This window comes from Grus americana, chromosome 11 (assembly GCF_028858705.1).
Source record: "Grus americana isolate bGruAme1 chromosome 11, bGruAme1.mat, whole genome shotgun sequence".
Classification (NCBI taxonomy): Eukaryota; Metazoa; Chordata; class Aves; order Gruiformes; family Gruidae; genus Grus; species Grus americana.
Genome location: NC_072862.1, coordinates 11360428 through 11385051, shown reverse-complemented (window position 1 = coordinate 11385051; position 24624 = coordinate 11360428). Strand labels below are relative to the sequence as shown.

General features: G+C 44.9%; 1 protein-coding gene across 3 annotated transcripts in view; it reads right to left on the bottom strand.

The window, feature by feature from the left end:
• Nucleotides 1-24624, bottom strand: part of GRIP2 (glutamate receptor interacting protein 2) — a 292164-nt gene that overhangs the window by 150068 nt on the left and 117472 nt on the right. The window lies entirely within an intron of this gene.

Below are 24624 nucleotides of genomic sequence, written 5' to 3'. Positions count from 1 at the left end.
GCCCATTAATGCGCCTAAGACTCCATTTAGAGTGAGAGAACAAACCCTGCAGTAGATAGCATTAATGGCTGTACAAATTAAATTATCATGCACTTCATTTAAGTCATTATAAATAGAGCCATTACTCTCACCACTGAGCAAGATGCAACCCACGCCCACCGCCCCCACTCGAAGGCCAGCACAGGGCAGGCATGGACCAACAGCAACTGCCACCGCCAGCCTCCATTAACCCTTTCAGGCCTGAACTCTCATGCCCAGACATAGCCACAAAAGCACTGCTGCAGTGCAGACCCCAATGGCAAGCTTTGGCAGATGCAGTCTTCTCACCTCATTAAGGCCCATATTTTAATGAGACAGCCCCAGACAAGCAGTGCTGTGCCCATTGTACCACCCTGGGAAACTGTGCTGTTCCCACACATCCCTCTGGGGCGTAATTCTTCTTCTTCCACCTTTCTCCAAGGCAGGAGATAACTTGCACTGCCTCGCCTCAGCAGTTTACCACAGTCAGAGCTGGCTCGGCTACCCAGGAGCAAAGGCATCTCTTCTGCTGAGCAAGGATCTCCCTGCGTCCCCTGCAGGGCAGGATGGACATGCCTGCTTCCTTGTCCTCCCGTCCATGGGCAGCACCCAAATCAGAGCCTGCTCCTGGCAAGTGCTTGTCCCAGTTTGCATTGGTCTCTACCATTTGTGATCCCCATGCTCTTCACAGGTGTTAAGACTTTCACAAGCACCCTGAGAGGTGGACAGGGTTCTTCTCCCAGCCTCACACAACAGAGAAACCCTTTGCAGTGGTTCCCAGGTTAGATATCAAACCAGCAGCACAGTCCCAAAAGGAAGGGGGAAGCATTATGCAGGCAGCAGGGCTCAAGGGTGACGGGGTCCATAATTCCTGCTAACATGGAGGAGAACCCAACCTTATCCACCCAGGGCAGGGGCAGACTTTACCCCTAAGTCCTGCTCCCCTTTGCTTAGGCTCCTCCTTTGGACAATCTTCAACACACTGGTATCCTTCCCCAAACTTTACCCCTATCTCCATCTCACTCCCACCCCAAACTCACTCCATTTCCTCTCCTTTTCTTTGGAGAATGGCTGTAATCCTTCACATATTCCTCAGTGAGATTTATGAGTACAATTCCATTTTATTTTGATGGTTAATACTAGCACTAATGCTACTGTCATGTCTACATAATTAATAATGAGACTAATAATGCCAAACCAATCTAAGAGTCACTTTATTGGTCTTCAATGTCATTAGTTAAAGCTGACATAACCAATTCAAGTTGTTGTCTGTACTGAGTCACCATTACCACTTCTCCTATAAAAAAACCCCACGGATTTGGGGCTATACTGCAGCCCAGACTATCAATCCAGCAAGCAATGCTATAGAGGATCATCTGAGGGTGATCCCCTTTTCATCTAATTAATATTTTAGAGAGCTGCAGCAATACAGTGAGCAGCAGGAAAGCAAGACAGTGTGGAGCAATGTGAAGCATTTTGCTGAGATGAGCTCTCGGGGAGCAAAGATACAACTTGCATGTCCCCCGTGACTGCAGATGCTACTTGCACTCAGCCTATTCTGCATTTTCCCACCTGCCACACCATCGCGTGGCACATCATACACATGGACAAGGAAAATTAGTCTTTGATGCCATGTCACTGTCTGCCTCAGCATGCAAATGCCCGTAAAGCTGCTGCTGTCTGCAGCAGAGAGGTTGGTGTCCACATTCTTAAAACAGGGTCTGGCTGGAGACTATAGAAGGCGACAAGCCACTGTGAACCACTCAGGCCTTGTAGGCTACTTTTTTGTGATTAAGTAATCATAAGATCTCTTAATAACCTGTTTTGGAAAGACTTCTGCTTTATGGCCAGCCTGGCTGTTAATCCTGTAGATTGCACTCACACTGCTTTAAAAATTTGTTCTGCAGTCAGGGCAGCAAGTTGCTCTCTACTCATCTGAAGGCCAAAAATCGCTGCCTCAAAGCATTAAGGATTTAAGGGGTGAAAAATCCTTCAAAGCAGCTCGCTAACTACTGTGAGTACTGGAAACGCTTTGGTTTCCATTCAGGTAATCACACACTCTTTTCATGTCCTACTCCCACTTAGCTTCACCTTCTGTTTCTCACAAATCATCTGAAACTGATTTGAGCCAAGATTTGCATAGAATTTAGGAAAGTTCAATAACAACAGTTTAATATTGCTAAATTAATCCAAACTGTTTATTTCTCCCTCCTTTTCCAATCAGAGTCCTAGAGTTAAAGTATAGCAGCTATTAAGTGTTTTCCATAGCAAACCACGCACGTTTGAGATTGGTCTCAATTTAGCAGTTTTATTTTTGTGTTAAATGATAGGGAACAACATTAGCACAAGGGTCATTACGTGAGTCAGCAGCACGCAGCGACTGCCTCTTGCCCAACAAGACTGAGAACAGCCTCCTGCTCTACTTCAGCTCAATCCTCCTCTCCATGTTCCTGTCTAATCCTCCCCTTGACAGCAGAGCCATCCTACACCCCACGGAAGAGGCTGCTCCCTAACCAGCAGTACTATTAGGTATTTCTCAGCATTGGAGCATCCCAGCTGATTTCAAACAGGAAAGCAGCCAATGCTATTGCCTTTAATTTTTATAAAACATAGGTGCAGCTCATCTGCCACAAACACAAAAGGGAGGGACGTTTTCAGCAGGAACACCCTAAGGAGTAAGGGATGCAGAAACACAGCCCTATTTGCCTATGCTGGGCTGCCAAAGTCACAGCTGACAGGTTTAAGCATACCCAAACCTCTGGCCTGCTTTCTGGCAGGCAGCCCTCGGGCAAAACGGAAGGCATCGTTCTCCAGAGGGAGTGCTTGGAAGTAAGTTCCCAAAGCCACCAGGTCCACCCCTGCACCACCGACTGCTGCAGCACAGTTCTCAGTAATCACAGGCAACGCACGGGTCTGCTGCAGCACAGAGGGACACCATAGAGACACCACGTCCTCGTTCAACACGGAGCAAACGCATCCAAAACAAGGGGATGCATCCTACTCCAAGCATTATTTCCCTAGTAAGTCCTTGTCTGATCCTTCCATACCACAACATATTTTGCTTGTTGCATAAGTCTGAGTTTCTGCTAAGCATAGTGACGCTAGAGACAGCACAAAACACCGTCTCGCTTACTGCAGTTGTTAATCACACCATGCAGCACTGCTGTTACGCTTTGTGTCATGAAGTCTTCAACTGTTTTAACACCAATCTTGTGGCACTGACCCCCTCCGCGAGTTTCTGCTGACCCCCTGCCATTTAACTCCCTTCCCTTAGATATTTTCCAGCTGTTTCAAAGACGATCAGAAGCTTTTGAGAAGACAACTGCTTGGCGTCTTGCAACTGCTGCATTTCAAGCAAATTAGTTTGGGCTTTTGGCTTTACTACAAAATAATAAACATGACAATAAATCAAGGCAGCAGAGAAAGAGAATAATGTTGGAGGTTTGCCACCTGTGCACAGCATCTTACCAGCTTGACTGCAGCTACAGAAATGAAAGCTGGGAATTTCAAAAATCTTCAAGCAATGGAAGACCACAGGCCTGGCAGAACAATTAAGGATTCACACAGCTACTTCCAACCACTCACACTAAGCTCATACTTATTTCAAGTGAATATGGCCTCAGAATTAAAAATGCCCCCCCCCCCCCCCCCCCAAAAAAAAAAAAAGGCTCAGATGGCTTTAAAAAAATCTTCCCAATTTTAAGTGTCAGGTGCAGATTTGGCTTTTTGTTTATTTTTCTGGGGCAGGAAAACACATATCTGTTCAAAAATATCTGTGAATGAATAAAGGGCTGTAATTGCTGTAGAGACAACAAAACCTGTACCAGCCACATAAATAAGTTTCAGTGCCTGACAGTGGCCATGCTGTTTTCACTGTAACAACAACAATGCTGAGACCGGGGAACAGACAGTAGCCATTTATCATGGAAAATGATTAAACATGTCTGGGTAAAATATAAACTTATCTGACTTGCACATTTTCTTTCCCAGGTCCTTTCCTGCAATTACCTTCATTTCTTTCACTTGTTTGATAGTAGTTCACACAAGATCTTCCAGCACCTGCAGTACCCTTCTGGGCATCTGAACAGCACCATTAAATAGTCTTTGTCAAGCCTCACTAGGTAGGGTGAGAGCCACAGCCCTGGAAAAGTGGGGTAAAATGACATTTGGTGACTGACACGTGTCCGAGGTGTCCCTGGGACTAGCAGGGACCCAGATGTATGCTGCAGCCAAGCCCAGGAACACGTAGGTAGACACTTTTCTGCTGGAAGGGGAAATGGAGAGACCAAAATAAAATTGTTGAAGTGAAACTCTGGGTCTTGTTTTGTGAAAGTGTGAATATTGCATGTCAAGATACCGCTCATTTAATTTCAGCTCCACAATGACACAATTGCATGCTTTCAGGTACTGTTTCTCAGCACTCCCATGCTACAGCCTTTCTGAATTTTGTTCTGGTTTGATAAAGAACTCTGGAAAGGTGATGACTCTGATCCCGTGCCAAATGCAGGCTGACAGCTGCAGAAGGAAGCAAGTTCAGAGAAACATGGATTTTTTCAGTAGTATAAAGTATCACAAGCAGCATCCGAGAGTCTAAAGGGAGTGATCCTGTAACAGTGGTTTCTTAGTGGAGGATCTCTACCCATTCACAGAGGCAAAAGGTATACAAACACATGGCTCCAAAATTCTGCTTTCACTTGGATCCCTGAGGCTTCTAAGTGAAGGACTAGAATGAAGAAACAGCAGAGTCAAGTTACACGTGTGGCTTTTAAGTCAGGATGGCTGGAGAACCATGAGTGGGATGAAGCTGGAAGCTGCCCTGCCAGTCTGAATTCAGCCATGGGGGTGCCATGCAGAAGAGGCATTAACCGCCGGGGAGTTTGATTGAGATGTAGGACCCAGTCCAAGCCCTGGTGCAGTACAGCCCTTCTCATGAATGTAGGCGGGGGATTCAGCAGCTCATAAGAACTCGGAAGAGATTTACTCTGCAGCAGACCAAAGACGTATTGAACAAGCGGCACGTTTCAGTGGGATGAGGTGGGCACAGTTTGCTCTCCCACCACCCAGACTGTATCTATTCTGCAGGCAAACTACCACCGCACCTCACACCCCTCTCGGAGCTCTCTGCCTCACGGGGGATTCACACCGACAAACGTTGTTATTTTGCAGATCAGAAAGCTGAAGAGGAACAAACCCTACCCTATTCTCCAGTAGCGTCAGGCATGACTGTGAATAATCAGCCTCTCAAACCCTGCTCCCAAGCTTTTCAAGTTGAAATAGCTCTCGTTGATTCTTCCTTTGCAGCAAGGCAGAGGCCAGAGGCAGACTCCTGCAAGCAGCAGATGGCTCAGGCTGTAAGGACCTCTGGCCAGATCACTGAGAGACCTCAGAGCTGCCAACTGGCCCAAAAACACCCTTCCTTTTCTTGGCAGGGAAGTCCACACCTTACCAACAGGAGAGGTGAATGGCATCGCTTCTGGCCCTGCGCGAGGTGACGGGCCATGCCACACGGTGCCAAGCCGACCCCTTGCAACCTGCAGCGCTTCTGTCTTAACCACCCAGCTAAAAACAGGGGTAAAAGCACGTTCCACCATCAAGATGCTCCTGAAAATGCAAATATGTTCAAGACCTCAAAGCGCTCAGATAGCACAGTGATCTGGGCTGCAATACAGGGATCTAAGCTTATTTAGGAGGAAAAACAATTTCATTTGCTCCTTTAAATTAAGGATTCCTGTGGCCAGGGCTCAGCTCTGATGAGGGCTACAAGAGGATGGCTGTTCCCAAGTTTCTCACTGCCTTCCACCTCTTCCCTTAGCTTCCACCTAGAACCTCAGCTTGTGCGCCAGAGCTTCCCAGCTGGCTCATCACTCCCTATTAATTAGTGTCTCCTGACCCCTGAAGCTGCCATCCCTGCTGAGAAGTGGCCAGCTCACTGCTCCTAAACCCCACCACCTTCTTCATGCTCTCAAGAGACACCATTTGGAAATGAAGTCGTGGGCTTATTACAGCCATTCAGAGGCTCAGCTCTCCCAGTCAGGTACTAAGGGAATTGAAACAAAATACTCTGAAAAGATGGCACTGCAAAGCAAAGCAATACACAGCAGTGCTTCTGCTACAAGAAGCTGACTTACCTCACCAATTTCTTGGACAGTTAAGAAACAGAAGGAATGACATTTCTGGACCAAATTTCCCTTTTCCATTTACTTCTTTCTCCAATGTCTACCCCAGGTCAAACCCAAACCTCAGTGTGATTTCCACTTGCTCTCTGCCATCAATCTGCCTTCGCTTCCACACTGAAGTCATGCATCAGCAGGATGGTTAAGGAAGGACATTTCCACACCAAGCACTGTCAGTACAGATTATTTCACTCCCTTAAGCTCCTTGGGGGTGTAATTTGCAAGAAGCCCAAATAAAGCAGATGTCTAAACCCGTAGCCTTGCAGAGGTAGGTATTACCGAAGCCTGTCACCAACGGCAGTGAAGTTTAGCATACTCTCTCCAGACATCTAGGTTGTCCTGTAATCACCACAGACATACCCAGGTGAAGTTGAAGCTCTTATTGAAAAAATAATGACCACATAGCAGCTCCAAACAACCAACAGTTCTTGCTAAAGGACTTCATTACAGTAAAAGCTCCCTTGATTTTATCAGGACTAGGTTTTAGCTCTGTGGCTTCCTCTGTGCCCCTAGAGAAGCATTCGCATTTCCCATGCTGTCTGATGGGCTTGCATTTTCCCAAAACTTGCCAACTCTGGCTGCTTGCAAGGGGCTGGCATCCCAGTACCAGCACGTGGTACCAGAAATTCAGGATGGAAGTAAAGGAAGAGGCAAAGAGAAGAGTGGGAATGGGAATGAAGAGATAGACGAGTAGAGAGAGGAGGAACAGAAATGAAGCAGGCTTCTGATTCAGTATGTGCTTTTCCAAAGGAGTGGAAGGTTCTAAGAAAACTTTTGACAGAAGCAGCTCCATTTTCATGGGCATCCATAGGAGCCTTGCCACTGCCTGGCTCTGCTGCATTTCTCCAAGGTTTCCAAGTCCACAGTATCCACAACATAGACAACGCTCAGAAACAAATTGGTTTGGGGTCTGTCAGGGCAATCTCAACAGGGAAGAGAGAAAAGAAGAGGGATGGAGTCAGCTGTCTCGTGGCTGTGCAGGGAGTCCGGACCAGATGGATGCTGGAGGCTGAACAAGAAGGGTGTGCAGTTGTGTTTTCACTTCGTATGCTACAAGCACGTGCCACGGTGGCCATATTAATTGTGGGCCTAAACAGCCTGCTCATCCCTGCCTGACACTTGCAAGTTCATTCCTGGCCTGGAAGCACAGGGATCCACAGAGGCTCCAAGCCCCAACAACTGCAAATTGGACTTGATGTGAATTTTCTGTCTCCTACCGCCTCCTGCTGAGGAGCTCGAATGAAGCTGACAAAAATAATGCCAAGTTCAGCCTAAGTCCCACGGAAATGCCAGACAGCAATCTACTCTCCTGGAAACACGTTTCAGTGTTTTCATGAGAAATAATGTGAAATTTCAACTTCTTGGGAAAATTTTTTAGTTTAAATGCATTCTGATTCAGAATTCATTTTAGTCCCACAAACCTCAAAAATTATTATGGAAATCAACTTCTCAGTGAGCTTAATGCAAATAGTGAGCTTATCCCCAAACACTTCCTAAATCTCATTTATTTCCTTCACAAATGTCTACAGCAGTGACCGCTGCAGGAGAACAGACAGTGGTGCGCCCATTTCAAGAGAATCTGAAGAATGCCCTTGTCCTGATGAAGGAGAAAGCTCTAAACTTTTGAAAAAAAGAATAAAGCCTGTGGCAGTTAAGACTCATTATCACCAAACAGCCCCAAATGGCGTATTTCAAGGTTTCTGGCTGACTCAGCTGTCAAAACCTGCCATCCCAATCAATGTTTGTAAGAGCATTTATACATAGTGGGGCTTCATCCAAGTCAATGGTCCAGCTCTTGGTAATTAAATAGAACCACCCGTGATGTAAAAAACACCAGTATCATCTTATTTAAGGAAAGATGTGTTGAGTGCGTCAGATCTATACATGGCAACACTGTTTCCAAAAACTTCATCCACTGGAAATTGTTCTGGAAAGGGATGGGGAAGAGAGAGGGAGGTAAGTGAAGAGGGACAAAGAAATATTCATAAGTTTGGGTTGAATTCAAAAACTAATTTAACAACTGGGAGATTCTAAGGGAGAAATGGAAAAGGCAAAAGGAATTGTATCCAAAATTGCTATTTTCTTTTTTACAGGGTTTGGAAAACAAATGCAGCATAATTATTTACCTGAGGGTGTGTTTTTTCCTCCTTTTTTGGAGGAGATCTGTTGAGGTCCTGGGTGGCCAAAGGTCTTATTTAAACAGTTTGAGACCTAGAAAACTCATCTACCACAGAAAGATGAAGATATTCTTGTATCTCTCCATTACACAAGCCAGGAAATGAGAGGACTCGTGATCCCTCGTGGCTGCAGCAGCGGAGCCAGCCCCAGCTGCCAAGGAAGCTTGCTTTGCCTTGGACACGACACCTCCATTTGCTATACCCATCTCTGAAACAGCTGTGCGGCAGAGGGGCCTATTCAAGCCATGTTTATTAAACACCAGTCAAAGAATTTAAAATATCTCAGTTATCCTCAGCTGAAAATTAATCTGTGGGTTGCAGGGAATGGCTGTGCTGTTACAGGCTGCGATCCCTGGTAACAGCTGATGGACAGAGCCCTGGAAGGCACCATCAGAACAGAACGCCTCCTTCCTGTGCTATCAGCAAGGCATTAATTCCTGGTGGAACAAGCCCATCAAGTAATCATGACAAAAAGCATTAATGACCTTGCCTTTTCTGATGCCAAGGCACTCTTAATACATATAACCACTGCGAGTGATCGACACGGCTATAAACACAAGCAAGAAAACCCCAGTCAAGTGAATATCACTCTGTTATTCCAGAACTTCTGACAGCATCCCATTATGTCAGATTGCATTGGGTAAGGTCATATAATCCATCATAACCTGACTTAATGAGGCAATTAAAAACAAATGCATTTCATGGAGAAACTGCTAACTATATAGCCCTTCCCTGATTCCACTTGGCTTCACATTTTCTTCGGGGTGAAGAGTCCAAGACAAACTAGAAGGAGGAAAGCAGTTATTTATATAACTTCCTTTCACGTACACGAAGCATAAGAATGATACTCTCCTTCAAACAACAGGTAAATAGCTATGTACCTGAGGGAGGGTGATAGCAGAAAGGTTTCCTCAGGACTGAACAGATAAAAAACACACAAAAGGCATTTTGACCCCTTATTTAAATTTTTTTAAAGTAACATAAGAGCAGGATGACAGCTATGCTTTGCAGGAGGATTGAAATAAAAACAAATTCCAAAAGCATCATTGCAGACTGGTACTGCAAACCCACACAGTTCTCAGTCCCCACAGCAGGAACCTGAAGCCACGGCACATCTGGAAATGCAGGGCTTTCCCTCCCCCCCAGTAAGGATAGCGCAGGAGACTCTGCTCCGTTCAAAGGTTCCTCCTGCACCTGTATGGGAGACAAAGCTCCAGGCTAGAAGCAGTTTGGTTCCTTGGATACGGACAACCTCTCCCCATCACGTAACACCCCTGTGAGGTGGTACATCAGCAGGCAATGTATTTTTCCTGTGAAGTGTGGATTGTTAGTCAGTGCAAGAGAAGGCGTCACGCTAGTTGGGCTGACCACCTGGGATTCATTGTACTTTCTGTCTCTCTCTCTCCCTTTTTTTTTTTTTTTTAAAATGTTGGCTCTGGCTCCTTTGCCTTACTAGTATTTGGTACACTTACACAACTGCTCAGCTTGTCCAAAACACCAAAAGTTATGTTTCAGGCAATTACTAGGGGAAGATTTAATTTGTCATTGAGGAACGTGCAGCCCCCAGGGTTTATCTATCACTTCAGTGGGCCACGCCAGCAGCGGAGTACCTGGGGGGACACATACCACTTGTCATTTCTGCACTGCCGTGTAATCACTGGTGAGAGCTCCTGGCTCTCTCAGTCTAATTTTCCTAGGTCATTTATTGATACCAGAGGTGACACTAATGCAAAGCTCTTGCTGGTGAAACTTGAGAGCAAAACTCAGCTGAGAGATCCCCGGGTCCTTCATCATCCCGAGCAGCTCGAAAGGAGCAAACCTGGTACTTCCAGCAGCCAGAGCAACACAGAGTCCAAAGAGACCTCGAGACATGCACAGCATTCATATGTACACAATATGGACACCACAAGTTCACACAAACAGGGTCTATACATAGCCATAACTAATATCCACTCTCCAAGAGATGAATCGGACAATTCTGTGCTGATACAGACCAGGAACAAACTGTTTTGCTTTTTTAAAAGCTGAGGCATCTTCTAACATTTGCTACTAGCGTTGGTCATTTTTCTTTCTGAAGGTGAGACCATGCAGACACCAGCTGGCCAAAACCAGGTTCAAAGCAAGAGGTTGCTTTGGCCAAAAATGACTGGGGAGGTACGCACTGCTTCAGCACAAATAAAGGACACTTAGCGGAACACTCTTAGTAGGGGGAGCAGTGGATTTGTTCATCCTGCGCAGAAGAGACAAGCACTCTGTAACAATTTAAAAAATGAAGTTTTGTTCATCAAGCTCAGGGAGACAGAAGAGCTGAAATGGAAACCTCGCTCCCCGCCTGCAGCCCGACCGAGGCTGGCTGTTCTCCCCACTATGAACTATGAGGAGGGTGGAAGGTCAGTCTGCACCTTGCAAAAGACAGGAGGAGCTGCAGCATTGCACGGAGCACTATATATTCATAAGGATGCATATGAATTTGGCCGGGGCAGTTGCACATGCAGTGCTCAGGGACTATTAGCAGAACAAACCATCGAAGAAATGTATTCCTGTTTCTGAGCAAAGTAGTTACTGCATTTATTGTGCCCAAGAAAAAGAAAACTACAAAACTTTAAATGAGTGAGAATCCCCGAGTCCTCAAATACCATCACAGCTATTGAATTGGGTGACCTGAAGAACACCGCTCACTCAATAGAGAAGTGGGATTTTTATACATATGTGTATCAGCAAATGAATATTTAATGTTTGCTGTACGTATCAGTGCTCAGGGCTTGCAATATTTAAGCAATAAGACTTGTCAGAAAATGTAGTAGCCATGAGATAATTACATCTCTGGGGTATTTTGACGCACAAATGTCAGATAAGTGCTGGTTGTATCTCAAGATTGTGATTATGTCATCATTATAGCTTCATATAGAAACAGGTTATTGGCAGTAAAAAAAAAAATCCCTACATGATGACCACTGCCATAGCTTTCTTGACTCAAAATAACAGTACATTCTTTCATTATCAAAAATAATAATTACACCACTGTACTAGCAATGTTGTCATTGCAACTGACACAATATTTTCATTAGAAGCTGCTTTCTGCAGTTAAATACACTATTTAACATACAGGAAATTCTCAGCTAAAACATCTTTTCTTGTCTTTGCCCCCAAATTTAGAGCCAATTGTACTTCTAGTCGGAAGGAAGACATTTCAAAAGCGTTCTTTTTAGTCCTTTCTGATATTTCTCAATAAAAATAAATGTCCCCTGTCAGCAAAATGCTAACATGTGGGCTTTAGGAAGAATTCAGCCACGCTTAAGTACTTTGATGAATCAGAACCTAAGACATTTTTTAGATACCGTAAGCCTAATTCTGCCCTCCTTTTATGCCAGTGTCAATCTAGACTAACCTCATTCCCTTCAACACAGCTAAATCCAGACTGACATCAGCACGGTCAGACCCAGCCTCCTGCTCTTTCAAAGGCTTTCTCACTGCAAAACCTAAATAAAATTTGTTGCTAGGGCAAACATCTTCCTTGAAGCTCCTGGTGTGGCAAAGTCCTACCTTGCAGGTCCAAGGTCTGACCAGGGCTGCACATGGGAAAATATCAGTAGACATCACCCCTGCACAGGTTTTCCAGTGCTGTGGACTATTGGAAAATATTTCACTTCTTAGGACTGTCACCAAGCTGAGCCACGGGGAAGGCTTATTATTTTTATGCAAGGGGAAAGCACCAATGCCAGTACTGATGGAAAAGCTTTGCCAAGCCTCTTTCCACGGTGGATCTAGAGGGAAAGGGTCTGCACATGGGGTGGCAATGTACTCTCTCCTCCTCCTTTTGCTAGCCCAGGTCTTTGCAGGCACACGATCAGCTGTGCCACACCAGAGGACAGCAATGCAGTCAACACCATTGCTATGCCATGAGCAGTGGGGACGACTTAAGAACAGAGCTGTGATTTCCACAAGTGTTTCTCCATGCCCTTATAAATAAATCACTTACTGGCTGTTTGACCAGCAAATTGGTACTTCCCATCCCTTTCAGGGTGATTTTCACCAACCCTCCGACGAGTCATAAGTCAGACCCTGAGCAGGGGAGGAAAGATTTACAGGAGCTGTGTAGAAAAAAGCAAACAAGCAAACCATTTACAGCTTCCTATAGTAACGTAACAGATTGAAAGTAGCAAAAGAAAACAGGCAGTGTGTCACCCCTGAGATGGTTTGGAGACCACAGTATTGCTTTTCAAAACCAAGAGACTGGGACACATCATCCTAGAAGGCAAGATTGTAATCTCAATGGGTTTCGACCCTAATAAATAAAGCTAATACAAGGGACCAGGCAAAATCCAGGAAATTTTGCAGATGGAAAAAACAACTTGCTGCTTTCTCCCCCTCAGTTCTGTCCTGTCCTTTTACCTTTGATTCAAGATCAAGTCCCAAAAGCATCTTGCGCAGAGAATAATTAAAAAAAAACCCTACAAAAAAAATGAGCAGGAACAGTAGCAACACATCTTTTCTGTGAGAAAGCACCACAGAAAAATAATGTTATTGCAGAAAAATGTTCTCTCTCTCAAAGCTATTTTGTACAGAGAAGGCATAAGATGACCCAGGTTCTGAAAAAAAGAAAAAATAAGTAAACCCTATTTCCTCCCCATTTACAATTTGCTCAGTGCTAGAGTTGAGCAAACAAGTGGAACAAGTTGGGGGCTAAGGGCTAATCATGCAAGACACTGAGCAGCTCCTGCAGCACACCAGGCATTGCACGTTAGACCCCACACCCCTAATTAATGATTAATTAGGACAGTAAAGTGCTCTGCCCTCTCCAGTGAAGTGAAGAGAGCCCAGCTGAGATTCAGCTGAACTGATATGCTCAACTTGCTGGAAAAACATGCCTTGTGTGGAGCGGGCGCAGATCATAATTTAGCAAGGCACCACCGTGCCAGGACACGGGGATCCTGATCTGCTGGCAGACAGGCTGGCCCCGAGCAGCTCTGGGGCTGCCAGCTACCACTTCTCTGTGCTCACAAAACCATGCGCAAATACCGTCACTGCCCGTATCCTATCCCTGACCACTCCAGATTGCACATAAAAACCACATACAAAACCAGAACTGAGTGCAAGAATATTAAAACTATGAACCGCATGATGAAAGCCTTATGAAGTGCACATTTAAGAGTGTTTTTATTACCTTAATTCAGCCTCTGAGTGCATAAATACGAAGGTACACATTTTTAATTATAGTATATGTACTATTTTTAACTAAGGGTCTCCTCTTCTTTCTCTTCAGTGGTTTAAAACAGTGATAACCAAGCAGGCAGCCCTTCCACACGCTGCTGAAACCCCACAGCCGGGGGCTCTCAGCACCCAACTCACCTCACCCCACTCAAAACCTGCCCTAAATCCGGGGTCCCACGTTCCCCAGGGCCATGCCTTCTCTATAGCATTAATCACTGCAGCACCCAAGTGCTTCACAACTATTAAGGAACTGAACTTCACAACCCTCCTGAGAAGCAGAACCTCCTGAGGGGGTTTCTGCCCTCCAGCAGGATCCCACTGCACACAGCCACAAATGGCTGGAGGAAATGCTTCCTTTTCAAAATCCCATTTTGACATTTGAGGAAAGAAATAAAAGAAAGTTTAACTTTGCCTTCGTTCTGGCCAGTAGCTTACAAGTCAGCAAAAAGCTGCAGCGTGGGGAATGGAGCAGGTTCAGAGATCCTGTGCTTGAGCAACACAGAGACCATGCAGCCTAAGAAATCTTGGCTCTATGCGTGCAACTAAACACGTTTTTTTCCTCTGATGAAATATAGGCCAACACGTTCCCCTTGCTCTCTTCCCCAAGAGGCACGAAACATTAATTCAGTCATTTCATTAATTCAGACTTTACACATCAAAGTGAATTGCTCTGGGTTTGTTTCTGGATGGGACTGAAGATGCTCCAAACACCAGAACCCAAGGGGAGAGGACATCTGAGCCCCGGTGCAGGTCTGAACACCCGTGTAGGCGAGGACTGCTTGAAGATGGCAAAAGCTGCTCAGGTGCAGGTGACTGCCTTGGGGATCCTGAGCAGAGGGGACATTGAGGGAACTACCCGTTAAAAAAGAGGAAATGCGAGTTCATTTCATTCTCTTCTCCTTTTTATGGTTCACTTTTTTATGGTAATGTCAAGTAATGACATGCTACAGGCTGCTTGTGCCCTGCCGTACAGTGAAAGAGTATCTGTCAAGTCCTGTACATGTCCACCATGCTGTCTAGCTTCCCACCTCTGTGGAAATACTGCAGGAGTAAATGCACCGCTATCCCTTCCCCTCCTCCAAAATGACTGCTCCCCATGTGCTGGGAGATCCTGTCTGAGGAAAAGCTCTACTGCTGCTGGGCTGGCCCGGCCCAGTGGGACAGGGGAGACTCAACAAATGAAAATATTAGGGAAGACACACAGGCAGATCTGGAAAGCAGTGAAATCCAAGCACACGAAACTCATTTATCACAGAAAGAATTTCAAATATGAAAAAAATGCACCTCATTCACCACACTTGTGTACCATCAACAGGCTCCTTGTACATGCTGTACATCCTTGTCTGTGCTCGGATGGGACAAGAAACAGGAAGGGGTGAAAAAGACCTGGAAACAGGGCAGCCGCTTAGAAGGAAATAACCCCCCACCTTCCCCAGGAAACCCGTGCATGAGTGGGAAACTGCAGCCACTTTGTGTTGCGGGAAGGTCTCTGCTACCACTGGTGCAAGCCCGAAGCTGCAGTTACACAGCACTGAACCTGCGTTGCAGGCACAGCAATCGCCCCGCTGACAGGGAACAGGACTGCATGAGCTATTTTCAGCATCCCCAGGACTGTTTGTGTTCCCAAAAGCCCTCTTGGGTTTTGCAGTTCTCCTTTCCCTGCTTTCCACCATTTGGGATACTCAAAGCTCCTGTGGCGATGCGGTGCTCAACCTCTTTGTGCTCAAAGCTCCAATAGAGAAAATACAGCAATCCTGGAAATTGCACCAGCTTAAGACCTGGTATATTCAAATCAAGGCTGTGTATTCGAATCCTCACTGCTGTCCTTCTGAATGGTTATTCACCTACCTGCTGTGCCTTGTAGTGAGGAATCTTCTATCCTACACAAGTAACCATTATTTCATAAACATATGTTTGTCCCACCTAGGGACAAAACCCATCTGAATTCATTATTAGACCATCAAAAAATACTGGGGGAGAAAACAGAGATCCAGAATAGCCTTGTGGACAGTGCACTCACCTTGGCTGTGGGAAAGCCAGTTTTAAGCCTGTGCTCTGACCAGCTTTAGTACAGTGAATTGAACGTGGATTTCATGCACATAATACACAGTTCCTAAGACAAGTTTTTGAGCATTTCAGACTCCCACCATCTCACTTTGACCAGTAATTTCATCCAGAATCAAAGACACACTCCTGAGCAGCTCTACTCCCAGGTTTTATCACATCACCACTGTGCACTCCACAATTCACTCTCATGGAACACAGCAAGTGGTAAAAATTTAGCCAAAGAGATACGGTGCAAAAATCCACTGGAAAGAAGAGCTGAGGGACAGAAAGCAGGAAGAAAACCTCAAAACCCAAAAGGATGCTATAGAAGAAAGCTGACCATGAAACTGAGAAGAAAAATAAGCTACAAATACTATGTTGAAATGATCCTGTTCTTCCAAGCTCCCTCATCCAAGTTTCCCACCTTCTCACAGGGAACAAGCAGCTCTGGGCTGGAGAACTGAACTGAGAGTTAGAACAGAGAGGACATTTCACACTACAAGAGAGGAATTTTCAAAAAACACAGGGAGGAAAAAAAAATAGGTTTGGGAGAAGTAATTAAGCATTTTCCATCAAACTTGACATTTGGCATCTGCTCAGGTGTCTGCTGAGACTTGCTTTGTTTCCAGTTAATACGTACAACATAATGTGATTTAGCCTTTAGCTAAATAACTCACAAGAGCCCAAATTCAGGGAGGCAGGCAGGCAGGTGTAGCGGTGGGAGGGAGATGAACAGCATCTTATTTACTTTGCTTTTAAAAGCAATGCAGGGTATCTAGTTGCATCGCACCACGTGCCATGCAGACATACCAGAGAAGCAGTACAGCCACACCTGAACTGGATTAGGATAGCATGGCTACAAGTGAGTGCAGCACTGGCGAGATTATTCTGCACACAAAGCTCAAAAAGCCTTGCTGTGACTGGGGATGTTCATGCTTCTATTAGATGGTTGAAATGAAAGAATTGGTCCCACAGCTGATTATATACATCTATATTTAAGTGCATAGTCCTCTTTGCCATGGGAAGCCTTACCTTTTCAGCCTCTAGCCCTGAGCTTTGCAAACCCAGGGAAACACAAGTTAAGGACCCTTCCAGACCTGTGGTGGAAAGGAAGCAAGCTGGTCACTTCAAGTCACTTTGGAAAGCACAAGTGTTGTGCCTCCCCTGTAACTCATGACCTTCCCTGTGTTCCCAGTTCAGCAGGTGGACCTGACCCCGCTGCATCAGCAGCGAGCACTGCCTGTTTGCTGGAGCAATCCCAGACCTCTCCCAGCTACAGCCCAGCAGTTACTTCTTGCAGAGATCATGGCTTCCCACCGGAAGATGAATTGGTAGTTTTGGGTGCAAAAGCAGTGATACAGACATGTTATGACCTCATGAGGTACCCAGATGAAGAATAACTACCAGTCAAAAAGATTGCAATTAAGGCTCTTGACGTGAGGAACAGAGGTGAGCCCTTCGAAGTCACCTTCCTCAGTGATTCACAGGAGACGTGTCTGGAGCAGAGCCCGGTGCTCCAGGCTTACTGAGGTGTAAATTGGCTGCCAGTCCCCGCGCTCCCAATTTGTGCAATGGAGATGAGGGACGATGCAACCCTTCGCAACCTCAGCTGTAGTCCCAGCCCCCGCTCCATTCACAGCATCTGCTGCCTGTGCCCTGCCTGGGCTGCCAGCCTTGCAGGCAGCTGTTCCTCATCAGCCACATGCTCACAGCAGGGAGGTAACGAGGCATCCCACGTCCCCCTTTCCGGGCTGCCAGCACATGGGGCACACATCCCCTAACACAGACAGTTAATTAAAGCAGCTTTGCTTACTCTTCTCCTCCCTCCCTGCTCACACCAATAAATTGTACCATCCATATTTATGACTCCAGTTATTCACAAACACCAGGACTTCAGGAGCGGCGCAAAAGCATTTTTTCTGTGGCCCACGACTACATAAAAGGGGCCAGCCACAGACCCAAGGTAGATCTAAGGGACAAGCGCCAAAACAAAGATGCATTTCACAACAGTATTCACCAGTGACTGAGATGTGAAGGAAAAAGGAATAAACCATGATAAAAGGGAGAAGTTGCAGGATTTGCTCCGAGGTGCTTGCTGCAGGCTAACTGACCATGTCTGCCCCGAGCCCTCCTGAAGTGTCTTTCATCTGGGTTTCTGTTAAATGCATGATTCTATTTATATACATCCAACTAATTCAATCAAAACTGAACTCTAAATTGGTCCTCAAGGGAATCCTCAAAAACACTTTTTATCTTCATGCAGAAATGAATATTAGAAGGAAAACTAGGTTGGAGAACTATCTCCTAGCAGCTTAGAAATACTGTATAAATTGCCTGCGGCAAAACCCACCTTGGCTTCAGGTAGGGACACAGCTCAGCACACAAATCACTGAGCACCAGTGAGGGTCAGACAAGGGCTTTGACTTCACGGAGATCCACTGACATGACAAGCAGCTCTTTTTTCTTCCTTTGTAACACTGAACTGAACTTCAACATACAAGAACTTTACTGGGCTGGCAACGTGGAGGTAGAAGCTTTACCCTACGGCATGTGTGGCAGAGGCAGCAGCAAGACTAACCCTTGATGCCTCACCTGCCATAGCCAACGCTGCGCTCCAGCACCAAAATCTTACTCTCACTCCTCCTTTGTCCCTCCTATCGGTATGTCCAGTTATCACATATGGACTTGTCCATAAAGGAACAAATGGAGACCACCATGTCATTTCATGCAAACCACCAGACAGCCACATTATGGCAAGGACTTCTTCCTGCAAATAAGCCATTGACCTACACTGAAAAGGCATCAATTCAGCAACAAATCCCTTGAAACAGTAATTGTGGTATTCAATCATATTAATGTGTTAGAACATTGACAATTTATGATGCAGATTTCCCATCCTTATGTAGATACATCCTTAGCATTTCGGTTTGCTGTCACAAAGGACAACCTCTGGGTCACAGGATAATTTTTAGAGCAATTTTGTATCACAACAGCAGCGTTTCCAAAGAAAAGAATACAGGGGTATTAATGTTAGAAAGAGGCTGCTATGCTAAGCACTGCTGTATTTGGGCCCGTTGGAAAACATAACAAAGAAAACTTCATAACAAAAACGAAAGACAATAATGGATGAACAGAATTCACATAGGGAAAAATATATCTGCTTTTTTCAGACAGGCTTAGCGTAGGTTTTTCTCTCTACAGTGCTGATGAAAACTGCTATTGACTGACAAATTCTCCCTTCTTCCCAGTTCCTCTTAAGAACAGCCACCAACTAAGAAGGACTTGACATTCAAACAACAGCTTTACACTAACCTTAATCCTCTACTGAGTAATTCGGCAAATCTCCAGCACTTTGAGATTAACTGAACTTTACCATTGCCTCTCACTGCCAGTGAGAGGGAAGCGTAGCTGTGACTACTGCCAGGAGGCCAGCTGAGGTGGAGAGGGTCATTGCTGTTTAGTGGCAAAAGTAAAAAAAAAAAAAATAAATAAATTCAAGAAATCCTGAACTCAGTCACTAGTTAAAAAAAATAAAATCTCATGCTTCATGGTAGCCAACAAAGGTGATGTGGCATCAGCCACACTGACCCAGACTAAGGCTCCCTCTAGTTTGACGTGCTGTCCTCAGCAGTGGGCACAAGAAGACATCCACTGAAGACTAAGAACAGGACAGGCGTATATGATACCCCCAGGCACTCTCCCAGGCTTCAAATATCTTCTTGTCTGGGTTCTTCTGAGCCTGATCTTGATCAACACATCTACTAGGCACTTCTGGGTGTAATGGAGAGGTGGTCTGTGGAGGTCTATACAAACCTCCTGCATTTGCAACATCTTCTGGAAAGGAATTCTACCAATTTACTGTGAACCACCTCTTTTTGTTTGTAGAATTTGCCCCATTACCATCATAAAGCATGTATGGGCTGAGGTGGGATATTCTGAAATGGCCCTAAGCAAGAGTAGTTATGAAACAGTAGTCAGTCCAGTAAAATTCGCAGTGCTGAAATTCTAAAGGAAAAGACGACTGCATTTAATGAAGTACAACAGTTTTACCATTACCATTAAATTCTTATTACATTTCTTTGAAAGTTAGACTGACACAAAGCAGCTGACTGCTGCGGAAAAAAGTATCGTTGTGATGGAATTTTGGGACTGAAACCTTATAATGCACAATTTCTGGTCATTAGCTAAATAGAAGCATATTGAACTCCTTAATCACTAAGAATAAATGAAAATAAGACAACAAATTGCAACGGATCTTGTCAGTTGGATCCAAACAAAATACAATAAACCAAACCCAGTAAGTCTGCAGTGGCAGCTGCTATTGGGGAGCTAAACTAATATTAGAATGACAAAAGGCTTGGAGCCACAGCTCACACTAAGAATTTCCACTCACTTTAATAGGCATAGAAATTAACTATTAAAAAAATAAAAGCACATTCTCAGAAATTCCTTACATCATCTCTACCCTAATCTTAACTACATATTTGCTAACAAGTACTCCAGACAGAGCAACCACACTCTGCTTACGCCTGTTCACAGGTACCTATGCGTACACTGTGCGAATGAACATTCAGGGCTTAGTTTTAACTTTCCCCTGTGTTACACTGGGATTCAAAGGGAAAACAGAACTTAGCAGGATCACAGCAAGAGTAAAGCACTTCACTGCTGCGTGGCCAAGGCTGAAACGCCCCCAAACATCTCAGTTTCTTGGAACGGTAGCTTTTCAAATCAGTATAAAGAAAATATGTTGTTCCCTTGCTTTTCCAGGACTGCGTCAGCCACTGAAGAGGACTGTGAAGCACACGCACAGCCCCACCGCAGTGAACGAGGCTAACGGACATCTTTAGCAGCAGCAGACTGCTGGGCAGTTGAGCATGCAACCTTGCCAGATGGGAAGTACCACCAGAGTGGATCAATGCACTGCACTATTTTCACGCTGCAAAAACACAGAGGAGCACTCACCTCATTAGTGCCAGAACCTCTGAAGGACAAGCAACTGTTTCATTAATTTTCTACCTGTGCTCAAGGAAGAGCTGACAAGTCCATCTACTGATCACAGCAGTGCCAGCACCATTTCCCCAGCAGCAAGGCACCAGCTTGCCTTTGTACCTCTACCCGCCTTGGAAGAGCCTTATCTAGGTGCAAGAAAGGAGTTTATGCTCCATATAGAGACCCTCATGCTCAGCCTGCTAGGATTGTTGATAAGAGCACTAGTGACTGTCCCAATCTACTTATAACTGAGTTGAGATTGTCAGATAAGCTGCCAAGACACCACCATTTGACAGGAACCTGTGAGCTACAGGTGAAGACACTCATCCCCCCACAAGCCATGATGAATAGCCTTGCCAATGCCAACAGTTGTGCATCATCAATGACCCAGTGATGCCACAGGGTTCATTGGCAAATAGGATGTGTTTGGTTTGTAACAAAAGAGGTTCCTGGCCCTACCAAGTTTTAATAAGCTAACTTGCTAAAAGAAGCATCTGCCCATCACTTGTTCCCCTTTTGTGTTCACACTTTCTTCAGCTTCAGTTCTTCTGTGTCCAATCACCAAGGAACAAGCAATAGAAGAAATGGCAGAGGGTTCAAAACACCATAATCACGCATTTACTGACATGCTGTAAATCACTCTCCAAAACACAATATTGCCCTCCCTCAACCTGAGAGCAATTCCAGAGGAACAAGGCACCCAGGTTGCTTAAATGAACAACAGACACTAGGTAGCGTGAACATTGCCCACACTGGGAGACCCTCCAACAGGTTGGCAATTATGGCTCTAGTTATCAGGAGTAGTTTGATTTTGGTTTGGTTGATTTATTAGCTACTCTCACAGAGTCTTTTCTCAAGAAGTCCTTTTGTCCATTATCGATAATTATTCTTTTTAACAATGCAACAGCTAGATGGATACCCTCTGGAGGAGGGACCAAAACTGAGAATGAAATTAAGATGCCTGCATCACCAGTGGAGGAAGAGGACCCCTAAAAGTCCTCTGTTAGCTCTTACAACAGATGTGTCCTCAAGTCTGCCTCATTTCTGCAGCTACTGACCTGTTTAGGACTCTGATTAGGACTAGACCCAACTAGATCATGCAACCAATATATAAGCACTGTGTGTCATTCCAGAAACCTTGGTTTCAATCAATATAAACTGTGATTACGGAGGCCTGTCACACATTGCTACTCATGTCTGATACCATCTGGTAAATCTATCCATTGGCATTGTTAAATCAGCTGGGAGACTGCGCAGAGCACTTGCCACGGTGATTTTTGAATGCAGCAGAGCAGAACGTGAGTCTCGCAGCTGGCCCAAAGGAAATTGGTGAATAATGTAGCTGACATCTCTCCACACTCAGCATCACTTCCCTCCCCCTCTCCCCTTCTTGGTGGCCTTTTCTTCTACCTGTAGGGCTTCTTGCTACCCATGCCCAGCCTACCAGCATGCTGCCCCATTGCTTTCCAGTCACTTCAAATCAGGAAAGGCTCTCAGGTTGAACTTTAAAAAGGGGGATATGTACTGCTAATGAGATACCCTCCCAAAGACACTTTCTGCAGGGAATAATGCACATCCTTCCTCCCATAAATGGGAAGCTTCAAGCAGAAAATCTCTCTCATCTCATTTGGTCTTTGCACTTTGTGCCTGTATCCCTGTACCCTGTAGGAATTTAATATGACCCCCAAGGGTTTCCCAATCATCTTGTTTGCAGAGTAAAGGATATTCTTGGCATATTAAGGTAAAGTGGCCAAACACTTCAGCTCACCTCTATAAAGGAGATAATTTTTAGATTTCCAGTGAGCCATTCATAAGATACAACGCTCCCTTGGACGACCACTGGTCTGTTCCTGGCAGCAATTCCTCCAGAGCTGCCTTAGCATTCAGACAGCTGTCATCGCAGCAAGGACAAAGGAAAACCAATCTAATCATTACGTATTTATACTACATTTCCAAAGAGATATCAAGGAATTTCTTTTGCTCCCTGTTTCTAAAAATCAGAACTGATCAAAGCAACTTCTCAAAAATAAACCAGGTGATTTGCCAACCTCAGAAACAGAGTGCCCTGCACTTGGTGGTGTTTCAGTGCTCATCCTCAACACAGGTCCCCAGGTATTCAATTTTGGGTTTTGATAATCAGCATCATTCAAACAATTCATGGAAAAAAATAACTCCAAGAAAAACTGCACTCCAAAACCCAGCTTCTTGTCTTAATACACAAACCAGCACTGCGTGGAAGCTTGAAACTGATTCTATTTTAAAACTAAGTCATTCCCCTTCCACTGTCAAATACACATCTTATGAAATACATAAAGCCCATGTGAAGGTCTAGAAGAGACAGCGGTCATATTATTTTACTCAATGCAATTTTTATCTGAACGCAGCTCGGAGAACACAGCACCAGTCTCGATCTAACATGGCAGGCAGCGGAAAGAGGATTGCTTTGGCTGTCTCTTCAGACAAGTTTGTTGCTGTAGAGCTATACAGCTGTATACAAATAAAGGGTAATTGGCAATGATTTTTATTTCTCTTTTTAGTTTTAGGAGGCACAAGAATAAAAAGATAGTGTCATCTATATTTAGAGGGTCAATTAGACCAACTTGGGGGAAAAAAAAGAAGAAAAAAGATCAAATTGAGATGTTATTTCTGACAGTTTCCCTTTATGTTTGCTGTTTGTCACTGCACAAATTGCTGCTTTCAAGTCTCTGCTCTCCCATCCCCTCTTTCTGGCACAAGTTACTAACCTCGTACCCAGCACACAGAGCGCAATGTCACTGCTCTGCAGCCGGATGGCCCGTCACCATTTCACATGTTGGGAAATTTTTTATCTTTAAGAATGCCTGGTTGCACTTTAAAACTGATCTCCAATTGAATTCCTGGGTAACTGACCAGGAAAGCAGCAACTCAGATGCCCAATCCACTGCACTCCTCCATCCATCGCCCTCCCACGCTAAAACACAACTCCCTCCCTCCCCAGCACTCTGCTTCCTGGGAAAGGACCCCCTCTGCAGTTAATTGCCCATCCTTCAAGTCCCAGTTCCTTAAAGTTTCAAATTCAAACACTGCTCTGGCCACATGCAGATGACCTCCTGTTACTGGGAGAGTTATATATCACAGCTATAACTCTCTGCACTACCCTCTCCCATCGCCACAGTTAGGCTGCAGCTGTTACTCAGACAGTTATATTCCTCTCCTCTGAGTAAAGTTATCCTACTGCTATTATATCAATATTGAGACCCTCTGACTTCTATATTATACTTACATTGTGGCTATTATTTGTATGTTTATGCTCTCCTGTGGGTATAGTTACCTGATACTATTATCTGTGTAGTTAGTTATACCTTCCTAAGGGTATACTTACTCTGCCGGCTGTATTTAAATCGTCTTCCACGGCTATAGTTATATTGTCAGATTCATATGAATAGTGTGGTTATGCCATACAGTCAGCAGGCAATGCTTGCAATACTGCAATTATTTATACAGCACTAGGATCCCACTGGTATAAATACCTCATTCAGAGGTTGAGTTACGTTGCTGTGTGTATAAATAATCGGTGGGAAGGTGGCTCTCCATTGCACAACTCCTGCAGCAGTCACGTGCAGTGCAGAGACAGCAGAAAACTGGACCCTGTGCATGCACCTCCACCTGAGATGTGTTGGCTTTAGAGTTCCAAGTTTCTCAAAATTTCATTTTCCAGACAAAATTTCTCACTTTGTTTCTGTATCATAATTTTTCAGGTGAATTGCTGTACCCGCCTAAAGGACTTGTGCTATTTCCATCACTGCAATATCTCAATGCCAAGTCTCATAAGACAAAATCCACTGAAACACAGGCCTAACTAGGAGGAGCGAGGTATGGTGTGACAGCCAGCCAACACCACCCATGGGGAACAGAAAACCCATTATTTGCTCCTGAAGGATAAGGAGTTTCACTACTCCTGTGCTAACAATTCATGAACAGAAATTATGTTGATATAGCAGGTTAATACACAGCAGATCAGACCAAAAGGT